This window comes from Triticum dicoccoides, chromosome 4B (genome assembly GCF_002162155.2).
Source record: "Triticum dicoccoides isolate Atlit2015 ecotype Zavitan chromosome 4B, WEW_v2.0, whole genome shotgun sequence".
NCBI lineage: Eukaryota > Viridiplantae > Streptophyta > Magnoliopsida > Poales > Poaceae > Triticum > Triticum dicoccoides.
The window spans coordinates 10,924,602-10,942,012 of record NC_041387.1 but is presented as its reverse complement, the minus strand read 5'-3'; the positions used below and the strand labels follow the sequence as shown (position 1 = coordinate 10,942,012).

The window sequence follows — 17,411 nt, the reverse complement described above, 5'->3', positions numbered from 1 at the left end:
TTCCATGATGCTCAATTAACTTTAGTTTATAAGGCTAATTAATCACACTCGTACTGAGCGACCTCGACAACTTCCTTTTCCTTGGCACAGGATGGCACAGTGGTGTGAGCCCGTGACAAGGATAGACGCCTTCCTGAGAATGTTTGTGGCGTTACCGGTCCACCGGACACCATAGAATGTTTTGATAAATCTGAAAAAAAAATCTAGCACGTTAACGCAACATCAATGTATGATGCCACAGAATTTCGTATAAAAATTTCAAATATTTTTTAAGATACAAAAATGATAAATTTGACATCCGTGTGATAAAGGGCCAAATCTAAAGCCCAAGTTATGTTTTGTACTACTCAGTAGTCAGTATTGAATTTGTCAATTTTTGTTTTTTAAGTTATGTTTTGAATTTTGATTTGAAATTTTGTGACAACATACATTGATATTGTGTGAGTGTGCTATTCTTTTCAGAATTTTTTGAACAATTTAAAAGCACGGTACGAATTCGACGCACCGGTAGCACCACAAGCTCCGGTGCACCACATATTTTCCCGGCCCTCCCATCCCACCACGGTAACGGAGAGAAAGAGAAAGCGACCACAACAATAATAACACTAAGAAGAAGCCAAGAAACAAAATGGCTAGTGCTTGGGAGGACCACACGAGCCGGGCCGTGGCACCAGGATGCAACACGACTGATGTCACGGGCTCACCGCCCAAACAAACCGGAAAGAGGAGCTTCGGACGGAGCAGTTCAGACGAGGAACCTGTGAAAATAAGGAAGCGTGTTTACCTACCGTAGTAGGCCGTTGGTTTCGTGTTTATATAGGATCAGCAAGCCCTGATCGAGGCGTATACAAAGTATCGTTACAGACTAGGGATACAAGAAAATAAAGAGATAAGAATGAATCTAAACAACTCTAGGCAGGATTCGGTTCTGGTTTTATCTCAACCAAACCGAGTACAACAGAATATCTAGAACTCTCTAGACTATTCCTAACAGCCCGTCTCAATCACACCTTGGTCAAGGTGTGATTGCGCCTAAAGTTCTCCAAGTCTCTCTGAGGCAATGCCTTTGTAAAACCATCTGCAACTTGATCCTTAGAAGAAACAAACCTTATATCAAGTAATTTATTAGTCACTCTTTCTCTGACAAAATGATAGTCAATTTCAATATGCTTAGTTCTAGCATGAAATACATGATTAGCTGACAAGTAGGTAGCACCAAGGTTATCACACCAAAGACATGGAATTTCTCTTGTAGAAACTTTAAGTTCCTTAAGAAGAGATTGCAACCAGATAAGTTCTGCAGTGGCATTGGCCACAGACTTGTATTCTGCCTCTGTACTTGATCTTGATATAGTGGGTTGTTTTCTTGCACTCCAAGATATAAGATTTGAGCCAAAATACACTGCAAAACCACCTGTTGACCTTCTGTCATCAATATCACCTGCCCAATCTGCATCTGAGAATGCACTCAATAAGGTAGAAGATGACTTCCTGTATGCTAAACCTGAGTTTATTGTGTGCTTGACATATCTGAGAATTCTCTTAGCTGCAGTCCAGTGAACTGTGGTTGGTGCATGCAAGTACTGACATATTTTGTTTTCTGAGAAGGAAATATCTGGCCTTGTAAGAGTTAAATACTGTAATGCACCAACAATACTTCTATACCTCGTGCCATCTTCTGGTCCAAGTGGTTCTCCATCATAAGCTGACAATTTTTCAGTACTGGACAAGGGTGTAGGTGCTGCCTTACAGTCTTTCATACCTACTTTAGTTAGAAGATCCAAAGCATATTTCTCTTGTGTTAGCACAATACCATCATTGATTTTCTTTACCTCAATTCCAATAAAGAAGTGTAGATCTCCTAAATCCTTTAATGCAAAGGCTGAACTCAAACCTTTCAACAGTGCTGACACTGCTTCCTGAGAGGAACTTGTCACAATAATATCATCAACATAAATGAGAACAAATATTATCACTCTATATTTATTGAACATGAAGAGTGAAGTGTCAGCCTTTGAAGGAATGAAACCAAGTTGTTGAAGTTTTGAGCTCAGTCGAGAATACCATGCCCTTGGGGCTTGCTTAAGCCCGTAAAGAGCCTTGTCCAGCTTGCACACATGAAAGGGTGAGTTCTTGTCCTCATATCCTGGTGGTTGCCTCATATAGACCTCTTCTTCCAGAACACCATGAATAAACGCGTTCTGAACATCTAGCTGTCTCAAGCTCCATCCCCTGGATACAACAATAGAAAGAACAAGCCTGATAGTAGCAGATTTAACAACTGGACTAAAGGTATCCTCATAATCTATACCGTACCGTTGTTTAAATCCTTTGGCTACTAATCTGGCTTTATAGCTATCTATGCTACCATCAGATTTTTTTTAATTCTATAGACCCACTTACAATCTATGATATTTTTACCACTTCTTGGAGGAACAAGATGCCATGTCTTGTTTTTTTGAAGTGCTAGAAATTCCTCATCCATTGCTTTTCTCCATCTTGAATCATCCAATGCTTCTTGAACACTTTGTGGCTCACCTGTTGAACAAAATGAACCATATTTTATTTTATAATTTTTTTCATACCAAACAGTACCGTCTGAGGGAATCAGTGGCTTCATAATCCCTGACTGAAGTCGTGTACGCCCTCGCACATGAGTCTGCACAATCTGGGAATCAACCTCCTCCACAGAAGATCCGGGCGCTGGCACATCAGGCGCATGCGCCGAATCTGTACTGTTGGACAGCGACTGCCCTGGCCCAGGTGAGCCCACTGGACCTGACGCAGACCCAGGCTGGATCGGCTGCTCCACGCGCGCGAGTGGCGATGCTGTGCCTGGCGACGTGGCAGCCTGGTGTTGGCTGCCTCCGCTTGAGGGCGTGCGCACCCGCCCGGTCGGGATCCGCTGCGGACTGGAGCCAGGCGACCGCGCGGGACCCGATTTCGACGTGGAGCTGTCACGTTGGTGGGTGCCGCTGCGCGTTGCCTCCTCTGCGCATGCATCAGCACCGGATCGGGCACCGATTTCTTCATGGGATCGCGCGCTCATATCTCCTCCGGATCGCGCGCCTGGATCAACACCGGATCTCGCGCTGCTGTCCTGTAGCGGGACATGCGATATGGGCGTATTTTCTTCCATATATGCATCATTTTCCATCAATTCTGGATCATTCTGTTCCAAATTTTCACCTGTATAATCGTCCACAAATCCTGCATCATCTAGAGAGGGTGTGTGAGTAGTACAAATATCAGTCACATTACTTTGGTCATTGCCATTATTTCCCCCGTGATCAAAGGAAGTGGATGAATGAAGATGTTTAGGAAGGAGCAAGATTTCCTTCCGGAGGAGGGCGCCTGCATTTGGATGAAGAGATGCAAATGGAAACACATTCTCATCAAAGACGACGTCTCGGGAAATATATATGCGACCAGTAGATATATCAAGACATTTGACCCCCTTATGACGCGGACTGTAGCCTAAGAAGACACATTGTTTGGAGCGAAAGGAAAGCTTACGAGAATTATATGGGCGAAGATTTGGCCAACAGGCGCATCCAAACACACGAAGAGAGTTGTAGGTAGGCTTTTTGTGAAAAAGATGTTCATAAGGGGTTTCAAAATTGATAACACTAATGGGAAGTAAATTGATGAGATATGTGGCAGCAAGAAAAGCTTCATCCCAGTATTTTAATGGCACAGAGGAGTTTGCAAGAAGAGCAAGTCCGACTTCAACAATGTGGCGATGTTTTCTCTGAGCCGATCCATTCTGCTGATGAGCATGGGGGCAGGAAACATGATGAGCAATGCCCATCTTTTGGAAGAATGAGTTTAGTTTCTCATATTCCCCACCCCAATCAGATTGGATGGCAATGATTTTTGCATTAAATTGGCGTTCGACATGTGCTTGGAAATTTTGAAAAACCTCAAAAACATCAGATTTTTTCTTAATAAGGTAAATCCATGAGAATTTGGTGTAATCATCGATGAAACTCACATAATATTTATATCTACCAACGGAAAGAGGAGCATCTCCCCATACATCAGAAAAAATCAACTCAAGAGGTTTGGTAGATACACTAGTAGACACTGGATAGGGTAATTGGTGACTTTTTGCTCGTTGGCATGAGTCACATACCGACTCAACATCTAACTCCCCATGGCAAGGAAGTTTATTATTCCTAAGCACATGTTGAACTATTGAAAATGAAGGGCGACCAAGCCGAGCGTGCCAACGCGATGAAGATGTCTTGGTGACACCGTAAGCTTGTTTATTTGACGTCCTAGACGGAATCAATGGATAGAGACCTCCTCTACATCTGCCTCGATGCAGCACCCTCCCCATGACCTGATCCTTAATAAAAAAGAAATAAGGCCAAAACTCAATGTAAACATGATTGTCAAGGGTAAGACGATGAACGGAAAGGAGATTTTGTGAGGCAGTAGGAATATGTAGAATTTTGTTTAGATGGAGATCTTGATTTTGGGTTCTGATAATGGAATATCCAACATGACTAATATTCATACCTGTACCATCAGCAGTGTGGACCTGATCACCTCCGTGGTACTTGTCACGGTTGGTTAACTTCTCGAGTTCACCCGTGATGTGATTAGTAGCGCCACTGTCGGCGTACCAATTTGTGTCTACCCCATATGATGAGGTTGCTGCAGATCCGGCCACCTTCTCTTCTGGAAGATAGTCTTCCGTGAACCGGTACCAGCAGTCCATGGCAACGTGGCCTGGCTTGCTGCATATTTGGCAGTGTGGGCGATTGTCGTTGCGGAAGCCCCCACCAGCCGGTCCTCCTGGTCCTGGGCGCCCCCCTGTTGTTGTTGTAGCCAGGAGAGGCACCACCAGAGCCGCGGCCATGTCCACCGCGGCCGCCACCACGGCCACGGGACATGCCACGACCACGCTGTTGACCACGCCCGCGAGTGGCGGCGTTGGCTGAAGATCTGAAGCCGCCTTTGCCAGAGGCTTGAAGAAGCTCGACGCGCTGATCAAAGTTCGCCATCTGGGAGTACAATGCATCTAGCGTAAGTGGTTCAGTACGAGCATCAAGAGCAGATACCAGGGGGTTGTATTCTAGGTCGAGGCCGGCCAGGATGTATGAGATCAGTTCATCTTCGCCAAGTGGTTTGCCGGCAGCCGCCAGCTCATCAGCGAACGATCTCATCTTGGCGAAGTAGACCGCGACTGACTGGGTCCCCTTCTCGGCGTTGGAGAGGGAGATCCGAAGGTTGTTGATGCGGGAGCGGGAGTGTGACGAAAACATGTTCGTCAGAGTGGTCCATGCCGCGTGCGCCGTCTCCACGGCGACCATCTGCGTTAGTACCTCCCTCGTGATCGAGGTCAGGAGGTAGGCGAGCACTTGCTGGTCCTGGGTAACCCAGGCCGCGTGCGCCGGGTTGGGGATGCTCGTAGCCTTTCCATCTTTGTCGGTGGTGGTGATGGTTTTCTCAGGCTCGGCGATGGATCCATCTAGGTATCCAAAGAGGGAGGCTCCACGTATCTGGGGAAGGAGTTGGGGAAGGAGTTGGGTCTTCCACAGAAGGAAGTTTTCACGGGTAAGCTTCTCCGTGATTTGGTTGTTGAGGGGATTGGCCGTGGCGTGGGATGAGGAGGAAGACATGGCGGCTGGGAAGGAAAGGCTAGATGTGTTTTGGAAGGGAAGCTCTGATTACCATGTGAAAATAAGGAAGCGTGTTTACCTACCATAGTAGGCCGCTGGTTTCGTGTTTATATAGGATCAGCAAGCCCTGATCGAGGCATATACAAAGTATCGTTACAGACTTGGGATACAAGAAAATAAAGAGATAAGAATGAATCTAAACAACTCTAGGCAGGATTCGGTTCTGGTTTTATCTCAACCAAACTGAGTACAACAAAATATCTAGAACTCTCTAGACTATTCCTAACAGAACCGTGATCGTCTTCGCCTCGCTTGGCTGTTCCGGCAACCGTCACATCGCTCGCTCATGTACTGGTACCGCTCTATCCAGTGTGGAGCACCCAACGTTGTGTCACTGTCATTACGCTGTACGTAGGAGACTTGAAACGCCCAAACGCACGCAGCAGTTTCTTCTTTTCGTCGTCGTGGTCATGCACGGCGGTGTAGATTGCTACCGCCCTGCCGTGGGCCGTGGCTGACCAGGAGTGCGTGCGGACTGCCGGTAGCGATCGCCGGCCTCTTTCCTGCGCGACGTGTGTAGCAACCGCAATTTAATTGCGCCGTCTTTTCCTCGGACCGCGTGAGAGCTACTGCTCCTCCTTTATATATACTGCTCCCTCTGTAAACTATTATAAAAGCGTTTAGGTCACTAAACACTCTTATATTAATTTAGAGAGGGAGTAGTACGTATATACACAGCTCTTGATCCATTCACCGTGTGACCGCGTGAAGGCGACGTGCAAATTGCCAAAGGATGAGCTGAAAAGGAGAGACCGACGTACTGACCCTGCTTGCCGTCTCCTTTCCTTTCCTTCGGGGAGGGAGATGGTCAGCTCAACGTCGACCTCCCTCCCTCCGACGACGCGCGAGAGATGCCGATTTGGATTTGGTGCTCCATCAACAAATGGGAAACGAACCGTTCAAAAAAAAAGAAAAAGGAAAAGGAAACTAAATTCTGGAGCAAGGCAAGTAGTAGTATAGCCGCGGCTCCAAGCAAAGCAGCAGATGCTATGGATGGCTGCAATATGCAGGTGATATTGCTTGAAGACCCAGATGTAATATATGCCCCAACGTACTACAACCAGTTCGCCATGCAAGGGGAAAAAAGAAGCATTTTTCTCGTCGGCCGCTGCATGCGCTTTGCCTATCGACGCACGACGAATCGTGTGGAGCGAGGCCCAAAGCTTATTCATTTCCGCGTAAGAGCATCTCCAACAGCCGCGCTAAGCGTCGCGCGCAAAAAACCTGTTTACCACGCATGTTTTGGCTGGTTTAGCGCGGCCGCCAGCACTGGCTCCAGCAGCCGCGATATAATGCAGCGCGCGCGCCGCTCCAGCAGCGCACAAAAATACAGCGCGCGCGCCGCACAAATCACATATACATTTCAAAGAAGAGGAGCAAAAATGATCAGACAAACAAAATAAATCAATAATAAATATTTCAATTTCGTTATCATTACAACTCAAACAAATAGTTTATCATTCAGTACAACAAATAATGCAATAAACATAACAAATAGTTCATGAACAGTAGAATATTAAATGCAAAAATCATCATGCTCTTTGTCGTCCATGCCATGCCCACCACTCTTCAATCAGATCATTCTGAAGTTCATTGTGCATTGCGGAACGCCGAATGGCATGATAGGAGGCAATAAAACGGGCTACCCTTTCAGCCCTCCGTCGCACTCGCACGGGATGTCCTAAGAGCTCATACTGTGAGTAGTCTAAATCTTAACCACGCTCATTCTCGATGATCATGTCGTGCATGATCACACAAGCGTGCATGATGTACCAAAGCATTTTTTGATCCCAAAATCTAGTCGGTCCTCTCACAATAGCAAATTGGGCTTGCAAAATCCCAAATGCTCCCTCCACATCTTTTCTAGTCGCCGCCTGAGCATTGTAGAAATCAAGATTTTTATTACCTTCCGACTTTTTCAACGGCTTCATGAAGGTTTGCCACTTTGGATAGATGACATCCGCTAGATAATAGCCATAGTTGTACGTACGGCCAATTGCTACAAACTGCACCGGTGGCAACTCACCGTTTGCAATCTTATTCATCAGTGGTGACCGGTTGACAACATTGATGTCATTCAAAGACATTTACGTGTCGGTCATCAACACTCGTTGTTTTGGCCGATTCTGGCCCGTTTCATGGACTATTACTCACGATTCTGCCCCGCTTCATGAACTATTACTCACCGTTTTGGGGTCCCGAAGCGATTTGAGTAGTTCTTTAACCCCAAGGTGCGCTTATGTGTCGGTCATCGACACTCGCAGTTTTGACCGATTCTAGGCCGTTTCATGGACTATTACTCACTGTTTTGGGGTCTCAGAGTGATTTTCACAATTGACGAACCCCGAGGTGCGTTTACATGTCGGTCATCAACACTTGCAGTTTTGGCCGATTCTGGCCCGTTTTCATGGACTATTACTCATGATTCTGGCCCATTTTGGGGTCCCGGAGCGATTTTTTGATTGACGATACCAAGGGTGCATTTACATGTCCCTCGTCAACACTCACAGTTTTGGCCAATTCTGACTGTTTCGTGGACTATTACTCACTGTTCTGGGGTCTTGGAGTGATTTGCATAGTTGTTGAACCCCATTGTGCGCTTACGTGTCGGTCATCAACACTCGCAGTTTTGGCCGATTCTGGCCCGTTTCATGGACTATTACTCACCGTTTTGGGGTCCCAAAGCGATTTGCGTAGTTGTTGAACCCCATGGTGCGCTTACATGTCGGTCATCAACACTCTAGTTTTGATCGATTCTGGCCCGTTTCATGGACTATTACTCACGATTCTAGCACATTTTGAGGTCCTGTAGCGATTTTTACGATTGACGATCACCAGGGTGCATATACATGTCCGTCGTCAACACTCACAGTTTTGGCCAATTCTGACTGTTTCGTGGACTATTACTTACTGTGTAGGGGTCTCGGAGTGATTTGTATAGTTGTTGAACCCCAAGGTGCGCTTACGTGTCAGTAATCAACACTCACAGTTTTGGCCGATTTTGGCCCGTTTCGTGGACTATTACTCACGATTCTGGCCTGTTTTGGGGTCCCGGAGCGAATTTACGATTGACGATCCATAGGGTGTGTTTACATGTCTGTCGTCAACACTCACAGTTTTGGCCAATTCTGACTGTTTAATGGACTATTACTCACTGTTTTGGGCTCTCTAAGTGATTTCCACGATTGAGGAACCCCGAGGTGCGTTTACATGTCGGTCATCAACACTCGCAGTTTTGGCCGATTCTGGACCATTTCATGGACTATTGCTCACCATTTTGGGGTCTCAAAGTGATTTGCATAGTTGTTAAACCCCAAGGTGCGATTACCTCTCGGTCATCAACACTCGCAGTTTTGGGCGATTCTAGCCCATTTCGTGGACTATTACTCACTGTTTTGGGGTCTCGGAGTGATTTCCACGATTGACAAACCCCAAGGTGCGCTTATGTGTCGGTCATCAACACTCGCAGTTTTGGCCGATTCTAGGCCGTTTCGTGTACTATTACTCATTGTTTTGGGGTCTCAGAGTGATTTGCATAGTTGTTGAACCCAAGGTGCGTTTACATGTCGTTCATCAACACTCGCAATTTTAGCCGATTCTGGCCCGTTTCATGGACTATTACTCACGATTCTGGCCCATTTGGGGGTCCCGGAGCGATTTTTATGATTGACGATCCCCAGGGTGCCTTTACATGTCCCTCGACACCACTCACAGTTTTGGCCAATTTTGACTGTTTCGTGGACTATTACTCACTGTTTTGGGGTCTTGGAGTGATTTGCATAGTTATTGAACCCCATGGTGCGCTTACGTCTCGGTCATCAACACTCGAAGTTTTGGCCGATTCTGGCCCGTTTCATGGACTATTACTCACCGTTTTGGGGTCCCGAAGCGATTTGCGTAGTTGTTGAACCCCAAGGTGCGCTTACGTGTCGGTCATCGACACTCGTAGTTTTGGCCGATTTTAGCCCGTTTCATGGAGTATTACTCACGATTCTGGCCCATTTTGGGGTCACAGATGGATTTTTATGATTGACGATCCCCAGGGTGCATTAACATGTATGTCGTCAACACTCATAGTTTTTGCCAATTCTGAGTGTTTCGTGGACTATTACTTACTGTTTTGGGGTCTCGAAGTGATTTGCATAGTTGTTGAACCCCAAGGTGCGCTTACGTGTCGGTCATCATCACTCGCAGTTTTGGCCGATTCTGGCCCGTTTCGTGGACTATTACTCACCGTTTTGGGGTCCCGAAGCGATTTGGATAGTTGTTGAACCCCAAGGTGCATTTACGTGTCGGTCATCAACACTCGTAGTTTTGGCCGATTCTGGTCCGTTTCATGGACTATTACTCACTGTTTTGGGGTCTTGGAGTGATTTCCATGATTGACGAACCCCAAGGTGCGTTTACATGTCGGTTATCAACACTCGCAGTTTTTGGCCAATTCTGGCCCGTTTCATGGACTATCACACACCATTTTCGGGTCCCGAAGCGATTTGCGTAATTGTTGAACCCCAAGGTACGCCGTGTCGGTCATCAACACTCATAGTTTTCGCTGATTCTGCCCCGTTTCATGGACTATTACTCACGATTCTGGCCCGTTTTGGGGTCCCGGAGCGATTTTTATGATTGACGATCCCCAGGGTGCGTTTACATGTCTGTCATCAACACTCATAGTTTTGGCCAATTCTGAGTGTTTCGTGGACTATTACTTACTATTTTGGGGTCTCGAAGATTTGCATTGTTGTTGAACCCCAAGGTGCGCTTACATGTCGCTCATCATCACTCGCAGTTTTGGCCGATTCTGGCCCGTTTCGTGGACTATTACTCGCCGTTTTGGGGTCCCGAAGCGATTTGCGTAGTTGTTGAACCCCAAGGTGCATTTACGTGTCGGTGATCGACACTCGTAGTTTTGGCCGATTCTGATCCGTTTCATGGACTATTACTCACTGTTTTGGGGTCTTGGAGTGATTTCCACGATTGACGAACCGTGAGGTGCGTTTACATGTCGGTCATCAACACTCGCAGTTTTGGCCGATTCTGGACCATTTCGTGGACTATTGCTCACCGTTTTGGGGTCTCAAAGTGATTTGCATAGGTGTTAAACCCCAAGGTGCGATTACCTCTCGGTCATCAACACTCGCAGTTTTGGCCGATTCTAGCCCGTTTCGTGGACTATTACTCACTGTTTTGGGGTCTCGGAGTGATTTCCACGATTGACAAGCCCCAAGGTGCGCTTACGTGTCGGTCATCAACACTCGCAGTTTTGGCCGATTCTAGGCCGTTTCGTGGACTATTACTCATTGTTTTGGGGTCTTAGAGTGATTTCCACGATTGACGTACCCCGAGGTGCGTTTACATGTCGGTCATCAACACTCGCAGTTTTGGCCGATTCTGGCCCGCTTCATGGACTATTACTCACGATTCTGGCCCATTTTGGGGTCCCGAAGCGATTTTTATGATTGACGATCCCCAGGGTGCCTTTACATGTCCCTCGACAACACTCACAGTTTTGGCCAATTCTGACTGTTTCGTGGACTATTATTCACTGTTTTGGGGTCTTGGAGTTATTTGCAAAGTTATTGAACCCCATGGTGCGCTTACGTCTCGGTCATCAACACTCGAAGTTTTGGCCGATTCTGGCCCGTTTCATGGACTATTACTCACCGTTTTGGGGTCCCGAAGCGATTTGGATAGTTGTTGAACCCCAAGGTGCATTTACGTGTCGGTCATCAACACTCGTAGTTTTGGCCGATTCTGCTCCGTTTCATGGACTATTACTCACTGTTTTGGGGTCTTGAAGTGATTTCCATGATTGACGAACCCCAAGGTGCGTTTACATGTCGGTTATCAACACTCGCAGTTTTTGGCCAATTCTGGCCCGTTTCATGGACTATTACTCACGATTCTGGCCCCATTTTGGGGTCCCGGAGCGAGTTTTACGATTGACGATCCCTAGGGTGCGTTTACATGTCCGTCGATAACACTCACAGTTTTGGCCAATTCTGACTGTTTCGTGGACTATTACTCATTGTTTTGGGGTCTTGGAGTGATTTGCATAGTTGTTGAACCCAAGGTGCGCTTACGTGTCGGTCATCAACACTCGCAGTTTTGGCCGATTCTGGCCTGTTTCATGGACTATTACACACCGTTTTGGGGTCCCGAAGCGATTTGCATAGTTTTTGAACCCCAAGGTGCGCTTACGTGTCGGTTATCAACACTCATAGTTTTGGCCGATTCTGGCCCGTTTCATGGACACGATTCTGGCCCGTTTTGGGGTCCCGGAGCGATTTTTATGATTGACAATTCCCAGGGTGCGTTTACATGTCTGTCGTCAACACTCACAGTTTTGCCCAATTCTGAGTGTTTCATGGAGTATTACTTACTATTTTGGGGTCTCGAAGTGATTTGCATTGTTGTTGAACCCCAATGTGCGCTTACGTGTCGGTCATCAACACTCGCAGTTTTGGCCGATTCTGGCCCTTTTCATGGACTATCACACACCATTTTCGGGTCCCGAAGCGATTTGCGTAATTGTTGAACCCCAAGGTACGCCGTGTCGGTCATCAACACTCATAGTTTTCGCTGATTCTGCCCCGTTTCATGGACTATTACTCACGATTCTGGCCCGTTTTGGGGTCCCGGAGCGATTTTTATGATTGACGATCCCCAGGGTGCGTTTACATGTCTGTCATCAACACTCACAGTTTTGGCCAATTCTGAGTGTTTCGTGGACTATTACTTACTATTTTGGGGTCTCGAAGATTTGCATTGTTGTTGAACCCCAAGGTGCGCTTACATGTCGCTCATCATCACTCGCAGTTTTGGCCGATTCTGGCCCGTTTCGTGGACTATTACTCGCCGTTTTGGGGTCCCGAAGCGATTTGCGTAGTTGTTGAACCCCAAGGTGCATTTACGTGTCGGTGATCGACACTCGTAGTTTTGGCCGATTCTGATCCGTTTCATGGACTATTACTCACTGTTTTGGGGTCTTGGAGTGATTTCCACGATTGACGAACCGTGAGGTGCGTTTACATGTCGGTCATCAACACTCGCAGTTTTGGCCGATTCTGGACCATTTCGTGGACTATTGCTCACCGTTTTGGGGTCTCAAAGTGATTTGCATAGGTGTTAAACCCCAAGGTGCGATTACCTCTCGGTCATCAACACTCGCAGTTTTGGCCGATTCTAGCCCGTTTCGTGGACTATTACTCACTGTTTTGGGGTCTCAGAGTGATTTCCACGATTGACAAGCCCCAAGGTGCGCTTACGTGTCGGTCATCAACACTCGCAGTTTTGGCCGATTCTAGGCGTTTCGTGGACTATTACTCATTGTTTTGGGGTCTTAGAGTGATTTCCACGATTGACGTACCCCGAGGTGCGTTTACATGTCGGTCATCAACACTCGCAGTTTTGGCCGATTCTGGCCCGCTTCATGGACTATTACTCACGATTCTGGCCCATTTTGGGGTCCCGAAGCGATTTTTATGATTGACGATCCCCAGGGTGCCTTTACATGTCCCTCGACAACACTCACAGTTTTGGCCAATTCTGACTGTTTCGTGGACTATTACTCACTGTTTTGGGGTCTTGGAGTTATTTGCAAAGTTATTGAACCCCATGGTGCCCTTACGTCTCGGTCATCAACACTCGAAGTTTTGGCCGATTCTGGCCCGTTTCATGGACTATTACTCACCGTTTTGGGGTCCCGAAGCGATTTGCGTAGTTGTTGAACCCCAAGGTGCGCTTACGTGTCGGTCATCGACACTCGTACTTTTGGCCGATTTTAGCCCGTTTCATGGAGTATTACGCACGATTCTGGCCCATTTTGGGGTCCCGGAGCAATTTTTATGATTGACGATCCCCAGGGTGCGTTAACATGTATGTCGTCGACACTCACAGCTTTGGGGTCCCGGAGCGATTTTTATGATTGACGATCCCCAGGGTGCGTTAACATGTATGTCGTCGACACTCACAGCTTTTGCCAATTCTGAGTGTTTCGTGGACTATTACTTACTGTTTTGGGGTCTCGAAGTGATTTGCATTGTTGTTGAACCCCAAGGTGCGCTTACGTGTCGGTCATCATCACTCGCAGTTTTGGCCGATTCTGGCCCGTTTCGTGGACTATTACTCGCCGTTTTGGGGTCCCGAAGCGATTTGCGTAGTTGTTGAACCCTAAGGTGCATTTACGTGTCGGTCATCGACACTCGTTGTTTTGGCCGATTCTGATCCGTTTCATGGACTATTACTCACTGTTTTGGGGTCTTGGAGTGATTTCCACGATTGACGAACCCCGAGGTGCGTTTACATGTCGGTCATCAACACTCGCAGTGATGACCGATTCTGGCCCGTTTCATGGACTATTACTCACGATTCTGGTCCGTTTTGGGGTCCCGGAGCGATTTTTATGATTGACGATCCCCACGGTGCGTTTACATGTCCGTCGTTAACACTCACAGTTTTGGCCAATTCTGACTGTTTCGTGGACTATTACTCATTGTTTTGGGGTCTTGGAGTGATTTGCATAGTTGTTGAACCCCAAGGTGCGCTTATGTGTCGGTCATCAACACTCGCAGTTTTGGCCGATTCTGGCCCTTTTCATGGACTATTACACACCATTTTCGGGTCCCGAAGCGATTTGCCTAATTGTTGAACCCCAAGGTGCGCCGTGTCGGTCATCAACACTCATAGTTTTCGCCGATTCTGCCCCGTTTCATGGACTATTACTCACGACTCTGGCCCGTTTTGGGGCCCCGGAGCGATTTTTACGATTGACGATCCCCAGTGTGCGTTTGCATGTCCGTCGTTAACACTCACAATTTTGGCCAATTCTTACTATTTCATGGACTATTACTCATTGTTTGGGGTCTTGGAGTGATTTGCATAGTTGTTGAACCCCAAGGTGCGCTTACATGTCGGTCATCATCACTCGCAGTTTTGGCCGATTCTGGCCCGTTTCATGGACTATTAGTCACTGTTTTGGGGTCCCAAAGCGATTTCCGTAGTTGTTGAACCCCAAGGTGCATTTATGTGTCGGTCATCAACACTCGTAGTTTTGGCCGATTCTGGCCCGTTTCATGGACTATTACTCACGATTCTGGCCCATTTTGAGGTCCCGGAGCGATTTTTACGATCGACGATCACCAGGGTGCGTATACATGTCCGTCGTCAACACTCATAGTTTTGGCCAATTCTAACTGTTTCGTGGACTATTACTCACTGTGTTGGGGTCTCGGAGTGATTTGCATAGTTGTTGAACCCCAAGGTGCGCTTACGTGTCAGTAATCAACACACGCAGTTATGGCCGATTCTGGCCCGTTTCGTGGACTATTACTCACGATTCTGGACCGTTTTGGGGTCCCGGAGCGAATTTATGATTGACGATCCCCAGGGTGTGTTTACATGTCTGTCGTCAACACTCACAGTTTTGGCCAATTCTGACTGTTTCGTGGACTATTACTCACTGTTTTGGGGTCTCTGAGTGATTTCCACGATTGATGAACCCCGAGGTGCGTTTACATGTCGGTCATCAACACTCGCAGTTTTGGCCGATTCTGGACCATTTCGTGGACTATTGCTCACCGTTTTGGGGTCTCAAAGTGATTTGCATAGGTGTTAAACCCCAAGGTGCGATTACCTCTCGGTCATCAACACTCGCAGTTTTGGCCGATTCTAGCCCGTTTCGTGGACTATTACTCACTGTTTTGGGGTCTCGGAGTGATTTCCACGATTGACAAGCCCCAAGGTGCGCTTACGTGTCGGTCATCAACACTCGCAGTTTTGGCCGATTCTAGGCCGTTTCGTGGACTATTACTCATTGTTTTGGGGTCTCAGAGTGATTTCCATGATTGACGAACCCCGAGGTGCGTTTACATGTCGGTCATCAACACTCGCAGTTTTGGCCGATTCTGGCCCGTTTCATGGACTATTACTCACGATTCTGGCCCATTTTGGGGTCCCGAAGCGATTTTTATGATTGACGATCCCCAGGGTGCCTTTACATGTCCCTCGACAACACTCACAGTTTTGGCCAATTCTGACTGTATCGTGGACTATTACTCACTGTTTTGGGGTCTTGGAGTTATTTGCAAAGTTATTGAACCCCATGGTGCGCTTACGTCTCGGTCATCAACACTCGAAGTTTTGGCCGATTCTGGCCCGTTTCATGGACTATTAATCACCGTTTTGGGGTCCCGAAGGGATTTGCGTAGTTGTTGAACCCCAAGGTGCGCTTACGTGTCGGTCATAGACACTCGTACTTTTGGCCGATTTTAGCTCGTTTCATGGAGTATTACTCACGATTCTGGCCCATTTTGGGGTCCCGGAGCGATTTTTATGATTGACGATCCCCAGGGTGCGTTAACATGTATGTCGTCGACACTCACAGTTTTTGCCAATTCTGAGTGTTTCGTGGACTATTACTTGCTATTTTGGGGTCTCGAAGTGATTTGCATTGTTGTTGAACCCCAAGGTGCGCTTACATGTCGGTCATCATCACTCGCAGTTTTGGCCGATTCTGGCCCGTTTCGTGGACTATTACTCGCCGTTTTGGGGTCCCGAAGCGATTTGCATAGTTGTTGAACCCCAAGGTGCATTTACGTGTCGGTCATCGACACTCGTTGTTTTGGCCGATTCTGATCCGTTTCATGGACTATTACTCACTGTTTTGGGGTCTTGGAGTGATTTCCACGATTGACGAACCCCGAGGTGCGTTTACATGTCGGTCATCAACACTCGCAGTTTTGACCGATTCTGGCCCGTTTCATGGACTATTACTCACGATTCTGGTCCGTTTTGGGGTCCGGGAGCGATTTTTATGATTGATGATCCCCATGGTGCGTTTACATGTCCGTCGTTAACACTCACAGTTTTGGCCAATTCTGACTGTTTCGTGGACTATTACTCATTGTCTTGGGGTCTTGGAGTGATTTGCATAGTTGTTGAACCCCAAGGTGCGCTTATGTGTCGGTCATCAACACTCGCAGTTTTGGCCGATTCTGGCCCTTTTCATTGACTATTACACACCATTTTCGGGTCCCGAAGCGATTTGCGTAATTGTTGAACCCCAAGGTGCGCCGTGTCGGTCATCAACACTCATAGTTTTCGCCGATTCTGCCCCGTTTCATGGACTATTACTCACGACTCTGGCCCGTTTTGGGGCCCCGGAGCGATTTTTACGATTGACGATCCCCAGTGTGCGTTTGCATGTCCGTCGTTAACACTCACAATTTTGGCCAATTCTTACTATTTCGTGGACTATTACTCATTGTTTGGGGTCTTGGAGTGATTTGCATAGTTGTTGAACCCCAAGGTGCGCTTACATGTCGGTCATCATCACTCGCAGTTTTGGCCGATTCTGGCCCGTTTCATGGACTATTAGTCACTGTTTTGGGGTCCCAAAGCGATTTGCGTAGTTGTTGAACCCCAAGGTGCATTTATGTGTCGGTCATCAACACTCGTAGTTTTGGCCGATTCTGGCCCGTTTCATGGACTATTACTCACGATTCTGGCCCATTTTGAGGTCCCGGAGCGATTTTTACGATCGACGATCACCAGGGTGCGTATACATGTCCGTCGTCAACACTCATAGTTTTGGCCAATTCTAACTGTTTCGTGGACTATTACTCACTGTGTTGGGGTCTCGGAGTGATTTGCATAGTTGTTGAACCCCAAGGTGCGCTTACGTGTCAGTAATCAACACACGCAGTTATGGCCGATTCTGGC

General features: G+C 47.2%; 1 pseudogene; it reads right to left on the bottom strand.

Annotated features, from left to right (window-relative positions):
- Positions 1–4,996: 4,996 nt before the first annotated feature.
- Positions 4,997–5,135, bottom strand: LOC119296526 (annotated as a pseudogene).
- Positions 5,136–17,411: the final 12,276 nt, after the last annotated feature.